Source organism: Lissotriton helveticus, chromosome 6 (genome assembly GCF_964261635.1).
Source record: "Lissotriton helveticus chromosome 6, aLisHel1.1, whole genome shotgun sequence".
Lineage (NCBI taxonomy): Eukaryota > Metazoa > Chordata > Amphibia > Caudata > Salamandridae > Lissotriton > Lissotriton helveticus.
This window is the reverse complement of record NC_136067.1, coordinates 1,061,690,988-1,061,716,349: the sequence shown is the minus strand read 5'-3', so window position 1 is coordinate 1,061,716,349 and position 25,362 is coordinate 1,061,690,988. Positions and strand designations below refer to the sequence as shown.

At 47.2% G+C, this 25,362-nt stretch overlaps 1 protein-coding gene across 4 annotated transcripts in view; it reads left to right on the top strand.

The window, feature by feature from the left end:
* Positions 1-25,362, top strand: part of LOC144763260 (uncharacterized) — a 133,578-nt gene that overhangs the window by 19,973 nt on the left and 88,243 nt on the right. The window lies entirely within an intron of this gene.

The window sequence follows — 25,362 nt, the reverse complement described above, 5'->3', positions numbered from 1 at the left end:
ATTCCGGCACAGCAGCATGCACACACGACTGGCCAGGGGAGATTTTGGCGAAGGACACCTACTAGGTAAGTACACATGCCCCCAAATACTACACTGTGATCATGTATCTGCGCAGAACAGGCACTCATCCTGTGCTCCTTTCCTTCAGGTGACAGCGCCTACGGTCTCCGTGAGTACCTCCTCACCCCATACCTCAACCCTGCAACACCACAGCAACGGCGTTACAATGCTGCACACATACGCACAAGAAATTGCATTGAGAGGACATTTGGCCTTTTGAAGAGCCGTTTCCGCATACTTCACAAGACTGGTGGGGCCATCAAATACACGCCTGAGGTCTGCTGCCGCATCGTGGCCGTGTGTGCAATACTCCACAACATTGCTACCAAGCGCAGGATACCAGTGGAGATATCTGGCAGTGAGTCGGAAGGGGACAACCGCCCACCTCCACATGTGCGTCATGCAGATCAGGAAAATCCTGCTGAAGGACACAGGCGCCGCAACCACATCACTATTAACTGTTTCTAGTGCACCCATTCCCCTCACACAACACTGCACTCATGCATGACAAATGTAATAATGACATGAGTTGGAGTAAAGTGAGACCATACATTTTTATTGTTAATGCACAATAATGTGGCCTTTGATTTCCTTGTTGTCACATGAGGACAGTATTGCTTCATACCTCCCCATGCAGGGGTGGAGGGCTTGCTTAGGTGTACAGCATGGCCCTACACACAGTGTTCAGAATGTCACTAGCGCCTACGTACAGACGCACCGAGTCGTCTCTCAGGGTACTGAGGGACGGTGTTGGCCCGTGATCCTGCTGTGGGCCTGCTGCTGCGGCGGCGTTCGGCCACCGCCGGCAAGGACATGCTGCTGTTTGTGGACGCAACCTCGCTGACATCGTCAGCCCCCCCTGGTTCACCATGGGCAGTGGGCTGCATGCTGAGCACTGCTGCTGTCAGCTGGTACAGTGACCTAGCCACATCCAGGCACCACTGTACCATTTGCCCCTGCATGGCAAGTGATCTGCGGGATAGTTGTGAGGTAGCATTGCCTACTATGTGGTTTGACCTGGTGTAGGCCTACAGGCGGGTCAGTAGTTCACGGTGGCGGCGGCGGGTCATGTCCTGCTGGGCTACCAGCAGCTGACTATTTTCACGGACAGCTGCGGTCATCTGTCCGACATTGTTGGCAGTCTTCTGCAGCTGAAGATTTATCGCTGCCAGGTGACGCGCCTGGGTTTGGTGTACCGCCAGCATGCGGCGTTCAATGGCCAGGCCAGGATCAGGTAGATGGAGTGCCCTGCCCGTGCCTGTTGAGGCTTGACGCTGCTGGCGCCTCAGTCCGCTGGACTGGGATCTTGCTCCGGCGGTGCGCCTCGTCTGCCTCCTAGCCGTTGGTGGTGTGGCCTGTACAACTGCCGTGGGTGTCTGTTGGGGCGGTGGCTGGACACCTGTGGCTGCAAGGGTGGCCCTGTCCACACAGGGTGGTGGTGGTGGTGGAATCCCTGCAGGTGGCTGGGATGGACCTGGTTGTTGGTCAGATTGGCCCTCACCCTCAGTGTCCTCCGGTAACTCCTCGATATGCAGGGCCTCGCTGTCAGTGCTGGGTTGGTCGGCAGCACCTGTGATGTGAAAGGGTGCATGATTAATGATATGTATCTTGCACATGAGATGTTGCTACATGCATGCAGGCTTGCTTTCCCTGACTGGCTTTTGGAATGACTTTGATTTGACAGGTCTGGCTGTGTTGGGATATCTGGGGAATTATGATTACACTACAACTACCACAATGCATTGGGGCATTTCAGGTGTGCATGGCCTGCATTACCGGGGATGTCATATTGCTAGCACAGGAGTCATGGCCATTGCTAGGGGAGGGGGTCACAGTCGCATGGCACTTACCTTGTGATTGTTTGCTGGGTCGGGACATGTCCAACTGAGTTACACCGACGCAGGCTTCTGGTGTGAGGGTGTCCTCGACACGGTCCTCCAATGGAGTGTTGGGTGTGGCAATTGGATCCCCTCCGCCGGTGGCAACTTGCTCCCCAAGCCTCTCCACAATGCGCTCGTTTGCCCGACCTCTCAGGTCATACCAGCGCTTCTTTAAGTCGTCGATTGACCGCTGAGTCACCCCGACTGCATTCAGTTTTGCGCGGATGCGCAGCCAGATCCGGCGCTTGTCTGCCTCTAGCACCCTCCGGGAGTCCTTGCCGAAGAGGCGTACATGGTCATTGCAGACCCCCTCTATGAGGTGCTCAAGTTCTTGTTCTGAGAACTTAATTTTTCTCTTCCTGCCTTGGACACTGCTCCCTGCAGCTTCCTGGGACATGTTGGTGGTATGTGTCCTGCTGGGGTGCTGCAAAATCACTGTAGTTCAGCTCTTCACAATGCTGCTTCCACTGGCTGGCTCAGTGATCTGTTTGTGGGAGGGAAAAGCCTACTTCCTGGTTGTGATGTCATCAATGGGCTCAAAATGCGACTTCCCGTTTTTGCGATCTCGCACTTAGCGAGATCCCAAATTGCGATTTCGCTAATTGCGAGAACGCAATTTCAACATGGGAAACGGGCGATTCTGCGAATTTTACGCGATTGTGGCAAAATCGCAATTGGTAATTGCGGCCGATTGGAATTCGCATTTTTCTATCGCTTTTCTTCATGAATGCCATTCTGCGATTTTCAAATTGCGATTCGCTATTTTTCGCAATTTGAGAATCGCAGAATGGCACTTTGATGAATCTATTAGACCCCAATTGCTTGATCCGAAACTTTGGCACTGAAGTGTCCAAAGATTATTATTAAATAAAATTTCTCTGACTCTATGACGTGATATAAATGACAATATCAATTTACCAGAGAATAGTTCTTTACATGGGAAATAAACATTATTCAGGAGCACTAAACAGCTATCTGACTTAACTAGAATCCTCCTTATATTTTTATACATTTTACTAGGTTTGAGGAATGGAGTAAGTATTGATAATATCAAATTTAATTTGTACTTAATAAAGTTGCAGTTTTCCCCCTTGCATGCCCCTGCCGGTATACTTTGGTAGGGCAGTTGAGCACATGATGATTATCCAGTTCAATATCTCTTGTCGACCATGTTTCTTAAATGCAGCTAATATCTGTTTTAAGCTTTCTAAAAAAGATAACATTTTGAGTATCCATGAAAAAACAGTGTTGCACTGGGTTCTGCCCCTTAAGTACTCCCGAAGTTTTTTTCTTTTCTGATCACCTGCATTTTGGAACTTTTGCCCTACAGCCGGGATTAGCTTGTTCTATAATAACATTTCTGAGGGCCTGGAAGGCCTAGAAAAGTGTCATGCATTTTTCACGTGGGCGCACTCTCTTGATGCTGATTGTATGGTTACTCTGCAATGGTTTTTCACCATACTGTTTGACTGTGATGCTCTCTAGGGCTTGTTCTGACCTTTACAGTTTACTGCCAAGTATAGAAAGGATGCAAAAATACAAAGTTTATTGCTGATAAATGAATTTTTGGGGGGTTCATGATGAGTGCATATATTTTATTGATTCATCTTTATCGCATTTATGACAATGATTCATGCCAAAGTAATATAGTTATTACATCACATCTGCTGAAACTCACCACATATGTTTGGGTGACCCCTCTAGGGGGTCAAAAGTAATTACACAATGTCATCTATGGTATGTTCCTTCTGCCAATGTATACATTTAAAAATGATTGCATAGTATTTAGTAGTGTGTGCGTAATAACTGTCCATCTCCTTTGTCTAAAGAAAAAGTACTGACTGAACAATCATTCATTGAGTGTTATTATTGCGTGGTCGTGATTGGTGATTAATAGCCCACACCACCTCCGTCGAGTAGGCCTTGGACTGCTTTAGACTGCTCCGCTTCGCTACCCTGTGAAAGTCAAACGCTGCAATAGGGTGTTTGGTTCTCAGTGAAGTTAAATGTGGACCTATTATTTTTGATGTCAACACAACTAATAACCCAATTTCCAGCAGACAGTCATACTCCAAGACATGACTTTCAACTTACGGTTACATTTGTGGATGTTACATATGGCCCAGGTCAGACTTATGGTTAAGTGTGCCAGCTAGCCAACCCCATCGTGACATATCTTCCTTTTAAGGTGAGATATAGGGCACTTTCTTTTATTTTAAGATAGAAACAGATTTTCCACCCACCACTAACAAGACTACTGTGGCTTTTGCACTTTTTAGAAGATCTGCTTGAAACATTTTATAATCAATTTTCTAAATCTTTATATGAGTCAAAACGTGAACATGTGTCTTTCATAGTAGAAAAAAAGGAACATCAATATCTCTGCTAAGAAAGCCGTCCACAAATTACTTTCGAGTGAAAAGTCACTTTTCATTGTTTACAGTGATAGAATTGTGGCATGAAAACCTTGCGAGCATCAATTCTTCTCACCATTTTAGCGCATTAATTTCAGACAGATAATTTTATTCAAAAGACAGTGTTTTGTCAAAGAGAATAAGAAAGTGTAATATAGAAGGAATTTTGCTTATTTTCTTCTCTGAATAAAGAAGGGTGTTTTAATGGCTCAGATGGAATAAGGACAGAACAAAGATAAAAGTTTTTACATAAGGGTTAAGGTCACAGCCTGGCCTCAATATAGTGTCCTCAGTATTTGTAGGAGTAAGTCCATCATCTGTAAGGTACTCATTGGTATCCTGTTGACTTGCAACATTAATATGCTCATTACCCATGATTGGATTTTCAAATGGTTGAAGTAAAATGATGAGTCACTGCCTGACTCTATTAATTGAGAAGTAATATTCTCCAGCAATATAGCAAATTAAATTTTTCTTACTCGGTTTTTATTGCTCCTACACTGTACCTGAAACCTGAAGTTCCTTTCCCAGTCTTGCATTCAGATCAAAAATTGATGCAGATTCAAGCTGGGTGTACTATTGAACAAATGCCCAGCTATTTTTTAACACTCTTAGGGTGAAATGTGTGATGGATTGGACAATAAACATTAGAAGCAATCTGAATGTTAGGGAACTGATCATAACAGCTACTACAGCTGATGATGAAATAAGGTTTTTGTCCTTAGTTTTCTGTACAGTACTAATTTCACTGGACTCCTTGCAACCTAATATTAATACTTTTTCTACCAATACTGATGGATTTACTGGTGAAATTATTGAGCTCTTTTCCTCAACTTTTAAGAAATAAGCCGGAATAGATGTTGAACCCTTTAGGTCACCCAAGTTGAAGGATTTGTTGCACATACAATGGAATTTTGTTTTTTCCCCATAATCATAATTTCCTTGCCATCGTTTTCCATAAGAGGTATCGAGGGCAACACATACTCCGTCCTAACACGATCAGATCTTAAGGCTCCAGATAGTGCTGAAAAATTCCTTAGATACTCCTTAGAGAAGTATCTTAAGAAGGGGTGGAAAAATCAAAAGGCTGTTTAATGCTAAGGGGATTAGCTGCTCTATTGATGTGTCTATTATTGTCCCTTATTTTAATCCACAAGTCACATTCATGCAACCCTTTTCATTAGCAGCAAGGCCTCCCTTGTCCTCTCTGCCACGTCCCACCATGCTAAGCCACACAGCACCCACCAAGAACCTTAATTACAGACTGGGGCTGATCACCAAGGGGTAGTCCGGGGGATATGGGTGGTATGACACTATGACAAATATTAAGGTTGCAGGGCACAAACACTACTGTCTGCTTCCACCGTATGGGGACCACACTGGCAAGAATTACTTTCCAAATCTTCTTCTCCATTTGTTCTATTGGTCATAGATTCTAGAACAAGGGTGATAAAGGCACATCCATTTAGTCTCGTATTACTGATAAATGGCAATGGCAAAAGTAGCAAAGCCAGAGTTTATTCCATATACGTCTATGTGTCTTTTAACAGGGTGCAAAGCTTAAGACACGAAATAAAGCATGGGCAGAAGATGACATTTATAGCGTCTATTAGGCTTGTGGAATTAGGAATCCAGGAGGGTCCAGCGGGTTGTAGCGGAGACTAGTTGTAACTCCTTGCGACTGATTGCGTTTCTAGTTATAATAGTGCAGCGATGTAAAAATATAGTGTAACAATGTGGGCAAGATACTCATCTATGACACTATATGCTTCTTTTAATACACCAAAATTTAAAAGGGCGGGTGGGGGGGATCAGTGGTAACCTAGACTGAACAACCTTGGCAAACAGCCACAGCAGTTATGGTGGCTAGATTGCTAGCAAAGTCTGTTTGCCATTCATCACCTTCCTTCCGTTCTTTCCACTTCCTACAGCTACTTAGACCCTACAATGCCTCTCTCACTGCTCTTGATGCCACAAAGCTTCACTTGTTTTGGGGGAACTTTTCAAAGTCCTCCTATTTTTGATTACATCACTCAGTGGCATCAGCGGTATCAGCAGCTTTCACAGTGGCGTCAATCACCACAACACAGCCAATCTTCCTAACTGCTCTCCCCCTAAGAATAGTCAAGTTGTCCACTTTGTCCTTTGGGGGGCACTGGGCCAAGTCTGTAAGGCTGGCACAACTTTACCTCCTGGTGGGATTAGCTAACTGCTTACCACATGCCACTCCCACTCTCTGCAACTCCAACAATGATGGTGATGTCTCCATTGTACTGTGACAGCATTTCCCTTGGACATACATAATCCTTGGAACACCTTACCAGAAAGGGATGGGGCACAATCATTTGTAAATCTAATATTACTAGAAAAAAATCACTTGTGCCTCTTTGCGACCTGTTGCAAACATTGGAAGGGTTGCCTGCATGGGACTGCAGAACTCCATTCAAGTATTTGCAGTTGCATGATGCCTACTTTTTACATTGTAGCTCCCATCACTAACAGGAACCTGGGCTGGAATAGAAATAAAATAGACATTCCTGGAAGACATTGGGGGAGCATGCAGAGGTCTCCTCTGGGATAGGTTATGCTCCACTGAGTGCCAAATCTCACATTCGCAAAGTGAACATTATCCCTGATTGACAACTTCCACTGCACTAGCCGTATACCAAGTGTTGATATTGATAAAAACAATGCCAATGCTTATAATGGTACACTCACATACACACACATAATCAAATCACTATTATCAAATTCACCTGCAATGAACACTCCATCAACACCGACTCAGAAATACGTGATCAAGCAGGCTCTGCAACCTTGGCCCATTGTAAGTAACAAGTCACAGATGGTGTGACACGTAGCCTGCAGCCAAATGCGTGAACGGGAAATTCAGGTCCATCCCACAGATAAGCGCATCGACACCATAATCATCCAGGGAAATTGGCCCCTATAAAGCACATGTGGGCAGAAGGGAACCACTCATTCCCCAAAACACCATAAAGTCAGATGCCACAAGGAGTTAGAAACACAAAGCTAATCAGGACATAGCACACATAGTGCACACAGTGATCACGCACCCTTCATGCTGGACATCTGGACACATTACCCACTGGCCCAAATTGTGACCACGCAAGGTCGAGGTCCACCTGGATTTGTTATGAGGGACCTTTTATTTACAACTCCATAGACAAGGCCTGCATTCTTTTACCAACCAAGGATCGCCGGACGTACTTTTAAGACACCCAACACTGTATAAAAATTGCCCGGATTGTTTGTACTTTGAAACAATCCTCAGACCTGTTTCTGTGATGTGTACTCCTGACCTAAGTGTTTAATTAAACCAACTGTTCACGATTTGCCAAATGCCTCTTGACCTTTGTTTTTTAAAGTAAATTAAAATTCAAGCAATATTTTGGCGTGCCAGCCAGGAGAGATTGCTACCTTGAGCTCAACTGCAGCCAAAGGAGAGGGACCCAGCCCAGCCAGATTCACATCTGTGCAGCAAGGGAGGTGAGCAAACGCTGCAATTGATTGGAAGTTTTGCTAAATCCGTGAGGCCGAGGTCTGTACTGAAGCTGCCGTCTGAGGGTAAGAGACCACATCTGATCCTTAGTCCCCAGCATTTGGCGTATGGCAAACTAGAAGGAAGCACACAAATTCAACTTAAGTGCCCTGCCACAGACATGTTACCTATTTTATGTGCCTGAACTGAGTTCTCACAAGACGGCCTCAGAGGTCACCATTTTTCGATAGTCAGCACACTATGAAGGGTGAATTGGTTGTTGCTTTGACCAATGGGCGTGACACAGATGGTACGCTTGTCCCTGGGTGTGATACAGGGTTGAGTCCTCACTGCTTGGACCACTGGGCATGTGACATATGGTACACGTGTGCCCTGGGTGTGATATAGTGGAGACACCACAATCTTATTTTTTTGTCTAAAATGCTTTTCTCAGCACTACCAGTCTCTTAAACCCAATCGTATCTGAAAGAAGTGCGAGATGTTGCTCGTTTGGACCTCTTGGCATTACACAGATGATATGCTAAGCTCCTGGGAGATCTTGTGTAGCTTCTGTTTGGACAAGAGGGGCCTGTGGTTTTTCAAGTTATTCCTTTTCCCTGTGAAAAAATTGCTGTTATTTTGTCCCAGAGCCGATATTGACAGACTATCGGGTTCACTTAGTCCCATGTACAACACTGGGCTTCCCCTGGTCACAGGATAGCATGCACTAGGAGTGGGCTAAGGTATTTTTCACAGTTTTTTTCTTATTGTACTTTTTAAGTTGGTGCAAGATGTTTGGTGTTGTAATGATTTGATAATGTGGTGCTGATAATTTAATGCATGTGTATTTTGTCTGAATATTTTGTTTTGTTGATATCTCAATGTGCTATAGGAAGGTGTTGCTATTTCCACTATCTTTATTTCATATCACAGTAAAGTCTGCTATTTGCTGCCAATTTCATTATTCTTTAACAATCACAATTTCGTCCAGGTTGTGACCCTTCATATGCATTGCTATTTTGTGTTTGTGAAATGTACATATTGATGCATCTGTACATAGCGTTGAGCTCATAATAAGTACTTAGGATTACTAGTTCCCATGTATAATATTTTTCCCACGACCAGAGTTGAACTTAAAAATTCCCAAACTAGGGAGTGTCGTTCCCTTAAAAAGTACCCACATCTACAATGAAGTCTCCACTAAAACACATACAAACCAGGATCCCCACACAGGCAAAAACGCTCAACAAGTATTGCCACAAATGGCACACACACACTATGGCACAGGCATTTCCCTGGCCTGAAGACGGAACCTTCAACACTAACATGATCAAACACATGAGGACGCACATACAGACTAAATATGCAAGACGGAAGCAGGACAGGAGCTATGCACTATTAGAACTTTGAGCCATCTTTGAGGAGGCCCAGGCCGACAATCCTTTCCCACAGACAATAAACAAAGCACCTGCACCTCTCCGCCATACGCAGGGATGTAGGTGCTTTCCCCGATGCCAGAGGATCCCCTATCAAACAATAGACTGTTAGGTCTAGGCACAAGAGCCTAGCATTCTGGCAGGCCCAGGCACCACCCCAGTCCAGTGCAAGGGCTCCCCGAAGCTCGACCTTCCGTCCATCACGTTTGGGTCATCAAGCCCCAGACGGGGAAAAGAATGTGCACTCCCACTGGGTCAAGTGAACACACTTGGGTAACAGGGAGATTCATAGCAGTTCTGGACAACATATGACTAGTGGGGGTGAGGAACGCTTTCCAAGACCTCTGGGATCTGACGACAAGGTGGGAGCCAGAGGGCTTGCTTAACTAGCTGCAGAAACAACGGCTATTCCAGGCAAGTTCCAATAATAAAAAACACTCATAGCTCTTTATGAAGGAGGCAATTTAGGTGGGAATTAAAGGAAAGGTGTGAACTAAGGAAAGAGAGAGAGCAAGCCTGTGCTATAAAAGTTCAGTCAGAACGCAGAGTAACGCGCCCTCCTCCTGAAGAGAGCGAGGCGAAGGGTCCCAGCCCCCTGGAAAATAATACTCAAAGTAGCACCGGCATCCAAAAACAGACACATCCTACGTCCAATCTAGACTGATCAGAGGAGGATCCAGCAGTCACTGTACTTGTGAACAACACACCTTACAGTTTCCTAAAAGACATAGGGTAAATAGGACATGCCTGATACAAGGGATAGCCTCCTTATGAAGAAATACTGCAGTTGTTCAAGGGTTCTTGGGCACGGTGACAGGCATCTACTTCACAGAGCCTCGCAAATTAGAGTTAGGGGGAAATAGTGTGAGAGAACAATTATTATACTTTACCTCATACTCAGCTACGATACTAAAGTGAGACCTAATGACCAAGCTCAAAATGTCCAGTTAGCAGATGACCAAACTATGGCCTGCTCTTCCCTAGAGTCCCCTTCTCTTAAAACGCTCACACACTATGCATGCACAGGTGAGGACAATGGCCATCAACCAGACCTCCTAGCTGAGGCAGTCCTAGAATACACACATAATCTTTCTTGATTGTGCAAACATGCTCAGCAATAGGCATGCCACATGCACTACCTCTTAGCCCAGGCAGATACCAAGACAAGTGCCTCAATAGCCAATAGGATACGAAAGGAGGAAGAAAGTCAGAACTGCAACACGCACATGACTACTGGGTCCCCAAGGCAAGGTGGGAAGCAGGGCTAGGCCCACAGGGGAAATAGTGGCAACCACTGGAACATGCGTGCTTCTAGAACCTCCAAAATCAGCATCTGTCACCAGCTCAGCGTGCTGGGACCTGGCACAGACTGGCTGCCTGGCACTATGTGGTGCGCTCCTTGTGTCTGAAACTCACTTTCCACTGTCAGATAGGGTACCCAAAGACGTAGCCACCATAGGAAATACGGCACAAAAGGCAAATAGAAAACCACAACAAGGAGGTGTCCCTGCCTACCACACAGGGAGGGAAGCTGAACGCAAGATGGGTTGGCAGTCGCACGCACCACCCACTCAGCGACCCACTAGGAAGGTTTCACCACAAAACACCAAGGGATTTCAACATAACTATAACAGTCAAAAGGGGGGCTAGCAACAACCAAGGCCCAGAGAATGTCAGTATTACTACAGGATGAGCCACACATCTGCTCGATGCCGACTAAAAGCATATCACACACAGAAGTCAATAGACATGGGTCAGTCATCCCAAAGCCCCCATCCACAAAACCAACACAGTGGGACCCGAACCAACCATACACACAATCTCATGGAAGTCAGCCAACTACCACAACAGGGATAAGGTATTGTGGCAAATGCATGTCAACAGCAACAACAAAGAGGGAACCTAGCCCAGCAGGGGCTGAGGCCACAACCACAGCAGGAAGGGGTAATGTCTGGGGATACAATGTCTTAGCACAAACACAGAACTCAAATAGTCAGTAAGTCAAAACCCCCAGTAATGAACCATTCATTGCATGTGCACCTCACAATTCAATGTACCAAAATGCAAAAAAAGGACCAAAGAGACAATGCTAGGAATCAAAGCCTTCACTTGCGGTTGGGAAATCCAGGTCTGCTGGATATGGTTTGTCGATCAGGTATCCTCGCCTAGAGTCCGCCATTCCCTTTTTTAAAAATTATTTATATTCAGATTTCCCCCCCCCCCATTTTATGTTTGTACAGGGCACACATATACATATAGGGTAATAGAACTTAACACATAAGGTAATACTACATAAAAAGTTAATCCAAATCATATAATCCTTCAGTATATCTTGAGCAATGCAGCATAAGGAGGCTTAAACAATCACATTACATTCCTAATATATCTTCATAATCAAAACATATAGAATCACAGATCAAACAAATAAATTAAGTCCTTGAAGCATTACTTTTAAGACCTCCTACCCTGGATCTATGTCTCTTCACCTTTGAATGGGTTCCCAAATTTCCTTTCCTATTTTCTTACCATTTGCGCCTTTCCTAGCACAGATTGCTTTTTCAAGATTATACGTGGCTAATAACTTCATTAACCATTGATGGAATGTGGGTGGTATACGATCCAGCCAGGCTGTGGCAATACATAGTCTCAGAACAGCCATAGCCAAAAATACAAAATATTCATGAGATACCTGGGTAGCATTGTGCTTTATTCCTAACATCACCACTGCCGGAGTAAGTGTGAACTCTATCCTTAATGAGTTTTTAAGAAATAATTCAATCTCATCACAGGTGGTTTTTAAATGGGTACACGTCGCAAGCATATGGACTAGATCAGCTTCATCACTATCACATCTTGGGCACGTAGTTCCAGCTGTACCGCCCCATTGCGCTATCCTGGCTGGTGTGTGATATAATAAATAGAGAGTCTTATAATGTTGTGCCTGAAGTGGTGCTGAGCACAGGAGTTTGACCTAATTCCAATGATTTATGAAAACATTTCTTCTCAACTCCTAATTTCTGTGCCCATTTATTCTCAAACCTTTCCAAATCATCTATTTGATGCTCTATCAATTCAGAGTAAAATCTTTTTATTGTACCCTCCGTGCCTTTCTCTATAATATCCAAGATGGGGTTCGAGTTAAATCCTGCCAACCCTCCAGTTTTGGTCGTCATAAAACTCCTTATTTGCAAATACTTAAAAAAATGAGTTGAATCCAAACCATATATTGCCTGCAAAGCACTAAACTGCATTACCCCCTGTACTCCCATCATATCACCCATCTTCGTAATCCCACGTCTTACCTAATCATTGAAAACCACCCCTGAGAATATATCAGGGAGATTAGGATTATTTTTTAACCTGGTGTAAGCGTTATATCTACCAAGACCAAACTTTTTCGCAAATGAAATCCAAATCCTATGTGCTGCCTTGACTGTTTTAAATTTGGTCCTTTTAAAATAACTATGGTCAGTAATTTTCAAGAAAAGATTCTCAGCGTGATCTCCTAAGGCCAATGTATAGATTGCTAGGGTTCCTAACTGATCTTGTCCTTCGCTTTCTCTCCCTCCTAATAGTCCTGCCATGTATTGAAGGGATGCCGCGCAGTAATATAGCTTTAAATCTGGCAGGGCCCATCCACCACGCTCCCTAGGTAGTGCCATAAATCTCAATGCCCTTCGCGTCTTTCCATGCGACCAGACAAACCGGTTTATCATATGCTCCAAAGTTTTGAACCATTTCGCCTCAAATAATAAAGGTATAGCCCTGAATAGATTTTGGTCAAAAGATCATTTTAATTATATTAGTTCGTCCCACTATTGAAAAATGGATATTATATAACCTATCCAGATCCTTCTTGGCTTTACTTATTATAGGTGCTATGTTCGCCTCCACTAGTTTGTCTAAATCCGCTGTGATTGCTACCCCCAGATATACTCCACTTTCCACCACCCGATTATCTAAGCAGTATGTTTTACTGTTTTTAATAATCTGTGTTTTAGTAGTGTTGAGAGCGTAACCAGACACTTCTCCAAACTGCTGGGCTTCCATCTCAACCAATGCCATGGCTTCCATGGGTTTAGGAGTCACAATCGCTACGTCATCGGCGTAGGCCAGGATTTTGCATTGAGCACCTAAAGTGTCTACTGGGCAGATATTATTATTTAATTCTATGCGTCGTATATACGGGTCCATATAAAGAGCGAACAGGCGTGGGGAGCAGGGGCACCCCTGTCGCGTTCCCCTTTTGATCTTAAATGGGAGCGTGTATCCAGCATTTACTCGAATACGTGCAGTTGGGGCCTCATATAATACCTGCAGAGCTCTCATCAATCCCCCTCCAAAGCCCAGCCTCCTCAATATAAACCATAGAAAGTCCCAGGAGACCCGATCGAAAGGTTTTTCTGCGTCCAATAACATGATCGCCATCGGGCCTCCTGCTACCTCTGCAGCATCAAGAAGGGTAATAACTTTTCGTATGTGATGGGTGGTGTCTCTCCCCGGTATAAACCTGTGTTGGTTAGTACTCACAAGTCTATTGATTACCTTGGCAACTCTAAGCGCCAATGCCTTCAAATATATTTTTGTATCCGCATTCATCAACGTGATGGGTCTGTACGATCCAGGTTGGTTAGGGGGTTTGTCCTTTTTCAAAATTATAACAATATCTGCCCCTGCCCAGCTTTTTGGGATCGATATCCCTCCCTGCGCCTGCTGCATTGTAGTTGTCAGATCCTGTTTAATTATGTCCCAAAACATTTAAAAAAATTCTACTGGGATCTGATCAGGTCCTGCAGCCTTCCCAGAGGGTAGACTAGTCAGGGCAATCAAAATCTCATCAGAACTAAAAGGATCTTCCAATTCCTTTGCCTCATCCTCCAACAGCGTTGTTACTGGAATATCTCGGAGGTAATCATCTATCTTAGAGGCATCAGTTGGATTCTCTTGGTCATATAGTGAGGTATAAAATGTTCTAAATACTTTTCTTATTCCCTCTGTATCTGAGACTATTATTCCTGCTTCATCCTGGACCCCGCACACTTGGCTGGTAGAGATTTCTGCCTCGTTCGTATAGCAAGAGTTCGACTCACAGATTCATTAAACTCGTAGCATCTCTCTCTGTTTGCTAAATATGTTTTAGCAGCCTTGTTAGCTATGATCTCCTGCGCCTCCATCTTTGCCTTAGCTATTTTTATTAATACTTGGTCTAGAGATGCTCCCCTTATAACGTTGTTAGTTAATTCATCCTCTGCTTCTATCACCACTTTAATGAGGTCTTCATCTTTTTGCCTTTCCCTCCTCCGACCAGCTACACTGTAGCTTATTGTCTCCCCTCGAATAGCTGCCTTAAATGTATCCCAGACATTCCCAGCTTCCGTACTGCCTCTATTGATATTTAAAAAACCAGTAACCCATTCTTTCATATGGGTAATATATGCCTCATCCTTTAGCAGCCCCCTCTCGAATGTCCAGATACGGTCTGGCCTTTTACTGCTGAGGCTTACTGTTAAAATAAGAGGGTTATGGTCAGAGATTATACGTGGGAGCTTTTCAATTTTTACTTTTGATTGAAGAGAGTTTGAAACAAAAAAGTAGTCTAACCTAGCACATACCCTATGAGGTGCTGAATAGTAAGTGAACCCCTGTTTATCGGGATAAAATGTCCCCCAGACATCCATCAGGGCATTATTCCTTGCAAGATTACATAGTGAACCCCAAACTCGCCTTTTTTCTACCCTGATACCCCCTATTAGAAACCAGTCCAAGCCCACCTGCTCCATTAATATTAAAATCTCCGGTTAGAATAATAGTTGGTGACCATATGGGCAGTTCCAAATCCAAAAAATCGAAGATATCAGGATCATCTTCCGTTGAGCACAATACACACCCTAAAGTAATCCATTCCTCATTCATTTTATACTCTATAAGGACCCATCTCCCCCATCGATCTTCAAGTTTTCTCCTTATTGTAAGATCCCTTTGTTTTGACATAATTGCCACTCCTCTATTTTTAGCACCCTGCTTAGTATATGCTAGTACTTGATATCCCAACTGATCTAACAAATGACCCTGCTCTCCCACTATATGAGTTTCCTGAAGGCACACCAAGTCCACATTTTTATTTTGGTTTTTTTTTTTGTTCCAAAAACCTTTATTGCACCTTCAAGTTCACACAGCTGTTGGCCTACAACCCATGGGGCCGGCCGCCATCACATCACCTGTGACCAAAATGCAGTAAAAGCAGACTGGAATCGGCTAGTCGGTTCAGAAAGTAGATGCCATTGCCACAATCAAAAGGTACAGTACCATTAATGAGTCATCCGTTAGGTCCGGTTTTTGGTTTTCTATTGGTAAAACAGCAAACAACAGAAACAATTCGAGGAATAACATCATGGTCAAGCAAATCTTGTAAAAGGTCGCAACTACTACATGTATATAGGCACCTCCCCTTAGTCTCCGCCCTTGGTCTCATGAGCCCCCCCTTGAACTGTCTATGTGTGATTAATCGGGTGTGCTCGGACGCTGTTCACAGGTCCCTTATCCACTAATCCCCAGACATCTCTCCTTAGGCCTTGGCGTATCTAATGTCCATGGCCCCCCATCACTGTGTCTAGGAAATGCTCTACTCCTCTTCCCCTTCTGCATCCGATAAGTCTTGGTCGTCTATCGGCAGGGGATCACAAATTTCACCCCTGTACTCGTTCCACTTAGTCCAGATTTTGTTCCACTTCCCCGGACACGCTCTACCAGAGTACACCGCTCTTTCTGTCACCATGACTCTGTCCATGTTAAGGCACCACTGTGATTTCGTAGGTGTGTCTGCCGCGCCCCACTTCTGCGCTATGTCTCGCTTCGCTACAATCAGGCCCACCGTGACCCAAAGACGATCATGTCTGGATAAGTCCGTAGGCTCCCATACGTTCAATAGGCATCTACGTGGTTCGGGCAGCAGTGAGATCTCCAACGCCTGTGACATCGTGCGCATTATTTGCCTCCAAAACTCTAGGATATGAGTGCAGTCCCATATAGTGTGGAAAAATGTACCCTCCTCCCCGCACCCACGTAGGCAGTAAGGGTGTTGTGCTCTAGCAATACGGTGTAACATTGTCCGAGTGTAGTATGTCCTATGTAACACTTTCAGCTGCACTAGCCTCAGCCGCGCGGAGATCCCCACCTCCTTGGGCGACGCCAGCGCTTCGTTCCATTCCTGTTCGTCCATGTCATAAGTGTCACCCTCCCATTTCTCTTTTAATAGGGCCAGGGGGTCTGGTAGGTTGTTAAGTAGTTTACGGTATATGAGGGAAGTCGCGCGGTCTGTCATAAATTCCGTGAGAAGGCGGTCCTCGAGCGGGGAGGATTCCGGCAGCTCGGTGCCAGGGGGTAGGACTGCGAGTAATGCATGCTGTATCTGTATGTACCTGTACAATTCTCTCTCTCCCATATCGTATAGGTCCCTTAATCTATCAAAAGGCATCACTGCTCCCCTGTCCCAGAGATCCCCAACCGTGGAAATTCCTATAGTATCCCAGTGGGAGAATCCCTTGCTGTTTCTCATGTTACCTAGGGCCCGAGAGTCCCACAGTGGGGTCAGTTTGGTCAGTTTCCCCTTCCATCCGAGCGCAGCCGTTGCCAGATGCCATAGCGTCGCTGACAGTTTAGTGGGTCCCATCAATTTGCGCAATTTATTCCTGTCGTATAACGGAGCCAATAGACTAACCGTGCCCAATTGCGCCCTGTCTGCTCGGTACGCCGGTTCAGTTTGTGGAGTGTGTAGCCATTGGTTGATGGGTTTTAGTTGTGCCGCCCAATAATACAATTTCAAATTAGGCAGTGCAATTCCGCCCTCATACCAGCCCCTATGGAGCTTGGTCTGTGCAATGCGCGCCGGAAGGTTACCCCATAGCAGGGTCGAAACCAATGCTGCGATCTTTTGAAAGAGTCTCGGAGTCACCGGGTAAGGGGTATTTTCAAGTATATATAGAAATCTGGGGAGGGACTTCATTTTATACAGTGCGGCCCTTCCCAGTATCGTCAGGGGCAGTCCCGCCCAGAATTGGACATCTTGTTTGAGTCGCGACAGAGGAGGTCCCAAATTTGTATCCATAAATTCTGCCGGGTCCCTCGTAACATGTATACCTAAATATTTAAAGGAGGATCCAGCCGTTTTTAGGGGGCAGTTCAATGATAGCGTTGGACTCGGACCCTTCAGGACACACATCTCAGACTTGTTCCAATTTACTGTGTAACCCGACACTGCGCCGTGTTCATCACAGGGTTGTAAGAGCGCTGGTATACCCTGTTTGGGGTTAGTTAGGTAGACCAGCATGTCATCAGCATATAGGGAGAGCCGGTCTTCCCAGCCCTCCTCCCAACGTATCCCCCTCAGCAGCGGGGATGTCCGTATTAAGGTGGCCAAGGGTTCCAGGGAAATCGCAAAGAGTAATGGTGAGAGGGGGCAACCCTGACGAGGACCTCTCCCTAGAGGGAAGGAGCTGGAGATATGGCCGTTTGCCGCCACCTGCGCTACCGGGTCAGCATAGAGCAGCTTAATCCAGGCGATGAATTTGGGGCCGAATCCCAAACGAGACAGAACTTCGAATAAGTAGTTCCACTCCACGAGGTCAAAGGTCATCTTGGCGTCTAGGCTCAAGATAACCGCTTGCGTTGATAACATGTCCGCCCTGGCTAGAGCCCCATGTAGTCTGCGCAGATTCAGCGCTGTGTTTCTGCGTGGCATAAAGCCGGATTGATCCGGATGTGTGATGTCCGGCAGATGAGGCAGGATCCTGTTCGCTAAAAGCTTGGCAAGGATTTTGGTTTCTGCATGAAGCAGCGAAATGGGTCGATATGAGGAGCATTCCTCAGGGGGTTTCCCTGGTTTGGGGATAGCAACGATCGTGGCCAATCTCTGATCTGGTGGAAGTGCCCCTTTCACCAAACATTCCGTGAACATTGCTAGCAAATGTGTACTTAAGCTCTCCGATGCCAATTGATACCATTCGATGGGTAAGCCGTTCGGTCCGAGCGCTTTGCCCGGATTCAAGTCATGTATAGCCCTTTGGATCTCATCCACAGTAATGTCTGTGTCTAAGTCTGTAGCTGCCTCTGAGGAGAGGGTCTGGACCTCGATACGTTCTAAAGCTGTTCTGGCAGTCTCCGGAGTTATCACGCGTTCAGGAGTGTAGACTCCCTTATAATGGGTCGCAAGCGCTTCAACAATGCGTTCCGGGTTCGTGTGTAGCACTCCCCCGCTTTCCTTCAATTGTTGGATCCCTCTAGAGCTGCCCCCTTTCTTATCGAGCCATGCCAGTAGCTTGCCCGCCTTGTCCCCAACCTCGTATATCCTATTCTGGGTGTCGGTTATGTGTCCCTGGACCTGGGTCCGCAAGTGGTCTGTGTAGAGCTGTTGTTGGAGGTGTAGTGTGTGTAACGAGGTCGGAGAGGGGTTCAATTTGTGTGCCGTCGTCAGGTCACGTAGTTTTAATTCCAAGGTAGTCAGTTCTTGGGTTTGGGCCCGTTTGTAGCCCGTGATCGAGTTCACGGCTTGGCCCCTTAATACTGTCTTGTAAGCCTCCCATAAAATTTCTGAGGAGCCCACTGAGCCCGTGTTTTCAGTGAAGTATAGTGTCGTCGTGCGTTTGAGCGCCTTACGGACTTGGGGAATTTTGAGGTAGGAAGCGTGTATGGGGTAGACCCGTTTACGTGCCTTTTCTCGTGTGGATATTGTCAGCGTGATTGGCGAGTGGTCTGAGATGCCCCGTGGGTGAATGTCTACGGTATCTACATGTTGGATGCCATTTCCCAACGCCAGGAGGTAGTCAATTCTGGTCATGCTACCGTGCACTGCAGAGTGAAAGGTGTATTGTTTAGTCTGAGGGTGGGTGTGTCTCCATATATCGATCAGGCCAATAGCCGTCAGAAAGCGCTGGAAGCGGGATGGCCCCCCTGCAGGAGGTGTAGCCGGGAACCTATCTAATTGAGTGTCTATGGTGGCATTAAAGTCTCCCCCTAGAATAACATCCCCCTCGGGAAGGGTCAGTAAAAAGTCCGCTAGTTTTGGCAGGTGTACGGAGTGGAGCGCAGGGTGGATATACACAGAAACCAAGTTGAGGAGCCGACCCTCCCATTGTCCCTGCAATGCTGCGAAACACCCCAGATCATCTGTCTTGGTTTGCAAGGGAATGAACTTGGAGGACTTGTGAATAAGTATACCCGTTCCCCTGGATCCTGACGTGAATTCGGAGTGTACTGCCATGTTGTACCCTTTCCTATCCAGTGCTTTGGAAGCCCCCCAGTTAAGTGTGTTTCCTGCAGTAGTGCTATTGCAGGTTTCAGTCTTTTTAGCTCGTTGAGCACCAGCCCCCTCTTGACCTTATCGCCCAACCCCCGCACATTCCACGTCAGAAGTTTTAGGTATAGGTCACGCTGGCTCAGGTCAGAGAGTGAAACGTCTTCCGCCATTCATAGGTATGACAATGATAGCACGACCGTCCAGGTACCTAGCCCCACAGCTATCTGTAAAGTTATAGGACATAGTGCTTGGGGTCCCCGCAGCGGAGTAAGAACCATTGCATGAATGTCCAAGCATATGTAAGTCGCTCTCGTACCTGACGATTGTCCTCAACTCAGCCTGTGCAATGGGTTCCATGGCATATCAGAGGCCAAGTGTGATATGAGTGCTGCTTGTGTGGTCATGTAGGAAGTTGCTGAGGGACCGCATGGAGGCTGCCGATCCTCGCTCTCTCACCCCTCTCGGGATTGAGTCATGTGTAAGCCTAGGCTGTGTAGTTGACCATATATGTGTATTCCTAACTGCAAAAGAACATCCCTGTCCCCAATCCCCCCTCCCTGCACCCCTGCCTAACGGACCTTCAACTGCCCGCTCCCCCAACTGAGCAGAGTGCTTAACCCCTCCCACACCCAGTGTACTTGCGTGTAGAGGGGAGAGCGTCTCCCCGAGCAGGCGGCATCCCTGCGTGGTCCCGGAGTGTCCATGCCAGAGTCCGTCTGCAGCATCTGAAATTGTGTGTCAATGGTCAGCGGTTGCCATTAATCCAAGTCCTGGAGTGTGGGTCATTCCTCTCCATCGGCTCCTGCGAATCCATGGGAGGGAGAGCCCTCCGCTCCTTCTTCTCGACCCGACGTTTGTGAGCCATTCCTGCGGTCTCCTCTGCGATCGTGATTTGACCTGTGGGATCCGCGCTGCCGGTCAACAGTGTGCCATCCCTCAAGCCAGTCCCGGGCAGCGTCCGGGGAATCATAGAACCACACCTTCTTGTCTGCTACCACTCGCAGTCGGGCCGGAAACAGCATTGAATATGGCAGTTCCTTCTCCCTCAACGTTTTTTTAACCTCCAGAAACGTCCTCCTCCTCCTGGATACCTCAGCCGTATAGTCCGGGAAAAAGGCTATCTTCGAGTTCTGGATCTGAATGGGTGGCGCCACTCTCGTGGCTTGTAGGATGGCGTCGCGGTCTCTGAAGTTGAACAGCCTTGCCAGTATTGGCCGAGGCGGGCCCCCAGTTTTAGGCTTCCCCCCCGGTACTCTGTGGGCTCTTTCCACTGAAAAGAAGGTTGAGAGTCCCTTAGGCTGGAGTCTGTTTTTGATCATGTCTTATACATAGAGGTCCATCGCCCCCGTGTCTTCTGATTCTGGCACACCTAAAATTCGGACGTTGTTACGCCGGGAGCGTCCTTCTTGATCATCCAGTTTGTCTCTGAGCAATTTATTGTCCGTTTTTAGACGCTCCACCGCCGTTTGTAGGTCGGACACGTCTTCGACCAAGGATTTGGTGATCACCTCCACCTGTTTGACCCTTTCATTAATTTTCTGGAGGTCCGCCCGTATCAATGTGACCTCCGTGGCTGTCGCACCCACCGTCGCTTGCACCTGAGCCAGTGCTGCCAGTACATCCTCGATTGTGGCCTTTTTCGCTCCCTCGGCCTCCGTTGTTTTCCCCGCGTTTTTCCGCTGTTCCTGGGGAGGAGTCTGCTTCTCATAGGCGAATTTTTCTAGCCTGGCCTGGGTAGTGCCGTGTTTAGGGCCTCTGTTAGACATGGCGTAGTGTCTACCGGCGTCGCAACTTGCCGCTGGGTGTCGGTACTCGGGTCAAGGAGGGCTCGGTCCTCAGTGGTCGTCCTTGGGACGGCAATGCAGTGACAGCTATCGTAAGGGAGAGCCTCGTCCCCTCGTAGGCCTTTCGTCAGCCGAGTTTCTCCCCTACACAAACGTGAGGCCGGGCAGGATGTTAGTCGTTTCAGGGAAGGTCAATGCGGCACCCCTCTCACTAATGCCGCAGCACCGTCGGTTCGTCGAGCCAATGTGTTTGTAGTGTGGTCATTAGTAGGCCTGCTGACGTGTAGTGGGGTTGTTGCCAGCAGTGGGTTGTGACTGTGTGTTCCACTGAGCCTTATTGCCCCCCAGTAGGCTTGCTGCCAGTGTCTCAGAACCTCTTCCCAGTATCTTGCTAGGAGGGGGGGGGGTCCAACTCACCGTCCCCAATGCAGGCGATTGCCAAGCGACCGCCCGCCGATGACCATAAAAGCGGATCCGCAGTGAGGGCGGACCTCTGCGCTCGTACCCTGGAGGCTGCGCGAGGTTCCGCTCAGTAAGGGTGGCAGCCGCTGGGACTCAGGGTGAGACGCGCGTCAGGCGCGAAAGATGGGGCTACGCGTCGTTGGTCCGAGGCATTCTCCTCACCCCTGGGCTGGATCCCAAGGCTGCGGCAGCATCCGCTGGAGTTTTCGGGGCTCCGCTTGTGTTGTTGGGTGGCCGGAGGACGCTCCGTGGATTTTCGGGCGTCACGTCCAGGGGGCCGGCACTTCCTGCCGCTCACCGCCGGTATGAGGCTACTTCCGGCCGGCCTCAGTCTGCACACCACTCCGCTGCTGCCAGGCATACGACAGGCCCCTTTTCTCCCCGGACACCGCTCGGCTTCTCGGAGTGCAGGCAGGCCGCCGCCGCCTCCAAAGTTGCTGCGCTGGATGCCACAAGGACTCCGGGTCCGGTCCGCCCCTCGGCCCACCAATGAATAAAGGATAAATGTTACGGATTGCAGTGGGAAGCCGCCTCGTCCCGGGAGCCTCCCTAAGCTGCGGCCGCCATCGTTGGCCGCTAGCCACGCCCCCCCACCAAGTCCACATTTAACGATCTTAGCCACATTGCCACCCGCTGTCTCTTGGTTCGATCATTTAATCTGCAAACATTTACAGTGCTTATGCGAGTACCCATTAATGTACATCAGTTATCTGTCACAGCAAATTAACATCAGTAGCAAACAATGTACTATCATCTCCTCCTTGAAGTGATCTATCCACCCTCTGAGTTTTACATATTTCATGAAATCTTCCCTGTACATAAATATTTAAACAAAAAACATCCAGGTGCCCTGTACCCCAACCCCCCTCCTCACTCCCCCACCCCCCCTTACAGGCAAATAGGTCAGTCCTGACCTATGCCTGACAGCTGTAACCCCAAGTGCCAGCCGCTCCTCCCTCCCCTGCTCTTGTTACCCTCTATTTCTTTATGCCAAAATGCCAATACTATTTTGTTTTGGCACACGTTTTAGGTCTTTCCTTTCAGGTTATCCACATTATTGTTAAACCTTTTGTTTTGACTGGATTAGTGCAACCACCATATTTTTTGTGCCCCCTTTTCTTTGTTTGATTTCATCTAGGTACGCCTGTGCTTTAATCTCAGAAAAAAAGATCTTGGTCTGACCCTTATCGATCACCTTAAGACGAGATGGAAACATCAAGTATGCTTCACAGCCCATGTTTTGGAAAGGGGTTATCATTTGCCTCATCCGCCACCTCCTTTCCACTGTGGCGTGACAGAAATCGGGACGGGCAAATAAAGTTGTACCATTATATGATCGTCTAGCTTCAGGCTTAGCTTTGTCCATGATCTCCTGTCTTAGAAGGAAATTCCCTACGAATATCAAAATAGCCCTTGGTTTATCAGTAGGTGAGGCCCTTTTTTGAACCATAGGGAACCTGTGCGCTCTTTGTATCTCCCTTTCCCATGCCCAGCCCGTTAATTCAGGAAAGGCCCCCTTAAGCAACTCAATAACAAATGCCCGCACATCCTGCCCTTCCCTTCCTGCCGCCACCCCCAATAATCTTATATTGTTACGCCGTTGGCGGTTCTCATAGTCCTTGAGTTTCCAATGCACATCAGTTGCCATCTTTTCCTGCTCCCTCCGAAATTCATTCCAGTTCCCAACTTCTTCCTCCAATTTCGCAGTTCTTGTTTCTACTTCAGTAACCCTTGATGCCATATCTAAATATAATTTATTCACTTTTCGTAAAGATCCTCGTATTTTTTGGTTAGCGTGCTTTGCCCTCCAGGACTCAGTTCTAGCCTCCCCCTGCATTTGTTTTAATGTTGTATACAGCATATCCATCGTTGTCACTTGTGCAGATGAGTTGGGTTGAGAGTCAGGCACAGCTGCAGCCCCCTCCTGATAAATCTGTGAGGTTGCTGAATAATCCCAGTCTAACCTTTTGGAGACTTCTATATGTGAGGGACTCATATTGGTTTTTGACTTAGTGCGATATCTGTTTATCAAGCTTTTTCCCCCTCTTTTAGTAGTCAGTTTGTGAGTTTCCCCACTATCCGAGGTTATAGCTTCAGATTCGAGCTCTGATTCTGTCTCCGAAACCCCCATATCACTTTCAGAGATTGAGTCCTCACTTTCATCCTCGTCATTGACCGAATAAAAGCATTCGTCGCCTGGGGATCCCGGGTTCATAATGGAGCCAACTGGGGCTTGTATAGTAAATAACGGTCTGCCTTCTTTCATGATTGCCCCCGAGCCCTGGTCTCCACCATTTTGGTCTCCTTGTTGAGCGATACCCCCCTCCTCTGTGAGTAGGGCTCCAGTACGCTCTTCAACGTGGTCAGAGAGGGATCTGTTAGAACCAGTAGCAAGGGGAACAGACAGTGCATCATTTACCCTATCTGGGGTTAATTCCACTGTATCAATTATATTTTGTATGAACTCAGTTTTCTCTACACCATCCACAAGTTCTATCGGCTGTGGCTGTGTTTTGTCACTGCTAGTAGTCACATTGTAAATACCCTCGCCGCCCTCACTGCCCTCCTTACCAGCGAATACAGCTTGAATCATAGGGTGCTGTTTCCTATCCAAGCCTTCTATGGGATTTCGATCTTCAGGCACAGCGGGAACCTGCCTTTTCCCATCCTGAGGCTGTTCACATTGCTCGTGTTGGTCGCGCTGCGGCGTCCTCCCAGTCCCCAGGATAGTCTGCTGTGTGTTCGTCGATCGTGAGGCTCCCTCTGCTGACCGTGCATCAGTTTCACCTGCGCTCTCTATCCGAGCCTCTCGGGGCTCCGCGCTCGATTCTGCCAGACCATGCACTGCTCCGCCAGCTCCGCCAGTCCTCGGGTCTGTCTGTAGTAAGGCGGTTACCACTTCCGATCCTGCCGCGGCCGCTATAGCTGAAGATTGGATCAAAGCAGGCGCTGCAAAGGATTCGCCGAGGGTAGGTCGGCGCATACTTCCCTCTTCGTTGTTCTGGCGCTTTATTCCTTTTCTATTTAGTTGAGGTTTCTCCTTTTTCTCCTTCGATTTCTCCTTTGATTTTGATTAATTCTTTTTTTGCACTTTTTCTATATTCTCATCCTCCTCTGCGTAGTCTGTAATGTCGATACAAAAGGGGACGATGGACGGAGCGTTTGAGCAAATCAAACACTGACCCCCAGTCAACTGATCTGGGTTTAATCCATCACCATTCTTTAGCCCACTCAGCCACCCCATTTCAGACATGGCTATATGCAAATCAGTCTGACCCTTTGCCTCATGGGAAAAGTCCAGCCCGAACTGCCAAGCCATGTCTTCCATGGACCGGAAACAAGCATCCTGGGACCGGTTTCGGATTCATAATCCTCATCAGCCAGGCTATCTTGAATCCAGTGGCCAAGTGAGCAAGGGACTCACGTCTGAGCATACCCTGCCACACTTAGGGCGAACAAAGCGATACAAAAGGGGATGATGGACGGAGCGTTTGAGCAAATCAAACACTCACCCCCAGTCAACTGATCTGGGT